The sequence below is a fragment of the Gossypium hirsutum genome, chromosome A05 (genome assembly GCF_007990345.1).
Source record: "Gossypium hirsutum isolate 1008001.06 chromosome A05, Gossypium_hirsutum_v2.1, whole genome shotgun sequence".
NCBI classification, from domain to species: Eukaryota; Viridiplantae; Streptophyta; class Magnoliopsida; order Malvales; family Malvaceae; genus Gossypium; species Gossypium hirsutum.
Window position 1 is genome coordinate 89938549 of NC_053428.1, and position 2625 is coordinate 89941173.

Sequence of the window (2625 nt, forward strand, 5' to 3'; positions counted from 1 at the left end):
GACCCAGATCAGCTTATTAGCTAATTATTTAAGCTTGCAAAGAGGCCCTCAAATTGTTCAAGTTGCATTCAAACCCTTCTACAATTGGTGGCTTTGTAGACATGCCCCAAGCCAAATTTAGCAAAGTTGAAACCATCAACCTTGCCACATGTGTGGCTGGCCAAGGGATGGCTATTTGGCTTCTATTTTTAGCTAATTTTAGCAGCTATCTTCAGCTATAAAAACCCCCCCTTTGGCTGATCATTCAACACACCTCAATTCATTCACATCTTTTCTCTCTTCTTTGCAATTTTAAATTCTCTTTCTCTCTTGCCGATTTCCTCCCTTGGTGTTCATCAGCCATTTTGGAGCAACATTGAAGTGTTTGTAGTAGCTTTGATCAACGAGGAAAATAGAGAATGAAGAACGGGGCAAGCTAGTCAAGCCACAAAAAAATTTCGGATTTGATTCTTGTTTTCTATCTCTTTAATTTTTGTTGTTGTTATGATGAACATATCTATGAATATTTATGTTGTTGGAATGGTTAATTTAATCAATTTATCTTGAATTTAATTCATGTTAGGTTGATTGCATTCCATCTTCTTAAATTGTTAAAATTATTTTTATGTTGTTTTAGGCCTCGGTAAGATGCTCGATTAAGTAAAATCATGACTAAGTTATTATTGCATTACAATTGTTAGGTAACTAATTAATTAATTATTTAAACGGATTGAAATTGTTATTAATAGACACAGTACTTAATCAGTACATGTTTAATCATCTAAGGTAGCTGAGGGTTAAATTAGAAATGGCATCTGACGATACATTTGCCTTGCATAACTTGCAAGATTTTTGTGATTAAACTGTTTCAAGGTACGGATACTTTGTTACCTCACAAAGAGTTTTATGTGCTTATTAAATTGAGTTAATTGTTCGAATTGACATAGGGATATGTTTAAGAGATTATTTCAATTTAATAAGTATGTATGTGCTATAACATATTTGCCTATTAAGATTTGTTTAATCGATTGAATTGACATAGAGATATGTCCAAGAGATGAATTGATTCTGGTAGGTGAGCATGTTCATAAGTTAGCAAATTACCGAGTTGCCGTGAAGTTATTTGTAACAATATAAACATGAGTTTAATAACTCTAAGATAAGAAATGTAATTAATCTAACTCAATTATGTCACCTTGATTAAACTCATATTTTGAAATTGTGCATTTTTGAGATTTATTTATTTAGTGTACTTAGTTTAAAATCTTAGTTTTTAATCACCCTCTTCAAAAAAAATATTTTTCTTCACCAAAGTGTTTTAAATAACATTCATAAATAGTTCTTTTCACAGTCCTTGTGCGTATGATAACTCGACATTTACTTGTCACTTCATTACTTGTTGCAATTGTGTACACTTGCACATTTCTGTCGTTCCAAGTTTTTGGCACCGTTGCCGAGGAATATTTTAAAAAGTCATTATTTGTGAATTTGTTAGTTTTGCATTTTGGTTTTATTTTCTGTTTAAATTTTTACTTAATTAATTTTTCTTTGATTATTTCAGGTGTTTATGAGTATTGACCGAATTATCGATTTACTCCCTGTAGACCTTGAGATTGAACGAACTTTTCGACAGCGAAGAAGGCAAGCAAGTCAGAGAAGGACCGAAGAGATGAACTTCGAAAATCCAAATCAAGGAAACGGAGCAAACCTTGCTCAAAATCCTATCCTTATTGCTGATGATAGGGATACAGCTTTAAGACAGTATGCCATGACAGTATTCCATGATCTTAATTCGGGTATTAGGAGACCCGAAATTGTGGCACAACAGTTTGAGCTGAAGCTAGTCATGTTCCAGATGCTTCAGACAGTAGGCCAATTCAGTGGAATGCCTACTGAAGATCCTCACCTACAATTAAGACTGTTTATAGAGGTGAGCGATTCTTTCAAGTATGCCAGAGTACTCGAAGATGCATTACGATTGAAGCTGTTCCCATATTCACTAAGGGATAGAGCTCGAGCCTGATTGAACTCATTGCCACCAAACTCAATTTCCAGAAGGCAAGAGTTAGCAGAAAGATTCCTTATCAAGTATTTCCCGCCTAGTAAGAATGCTAAGTTGAGGAACGAGATCACTGCTTTCCAACAAATGGATGATGAGTCTTTGTATGAGGCATGGGAAAGGTATAAAGAATTATTACAAAAGTGCCCTCATCATGGAATCCCACATTGCATCCAACTTGATACATTTTGTAATGGTCTCAATGCTCACACGAGGATGGTAGTGGACACTTCTGCTAATGGTGCTCTTCTTCCTAAGTCTTATAATGAGGCTTATGAAATCATTGCGAGGGTTGCCAGCAACAATTATCCATGGCCAACCAATCAAGCAGTGGTAGGAAGACGAGTTGCTAGAATACATGAAGTAGACACACTCACTTCACTCGCATCTCAGGTATCCTCAATATCATCAATGCTTGTAACACCCCAAACCTGGCTTAGACGTTATGGCCAAATCTGGCGGTGTCACATTGGAGTGCTTTTCAAAAATTTGTTCTTGGTGATGATAAACCCGTTTGGAAATTTAAAGCCTCTTTGTTAGAACTCAAATCATTCTAGAAATTTGTTATTCACTTCAAATCATCATTA

At 35.2% G+C, this 2625-nt stretch overlaps 1 non-coding gene across 1 annotated transcript; it reads right to left on the minus strand.

Moving 5' to 3' along the window:
* Window positions 1-2092: 2092 nt before the first annotated feature.
* LOC121229732 (small nucleolar RNA R71) lies at window positions 2093-2199 on the minus strand. The gene has a single exon (XR_005927687.1). It is a non-coding gene; the product is annotated as a small nucleolar RNA R71 (small nucleolar RNA).
* Between the last annotated feature and the right edge of the window lie 426 nt (window positions 2200-2625).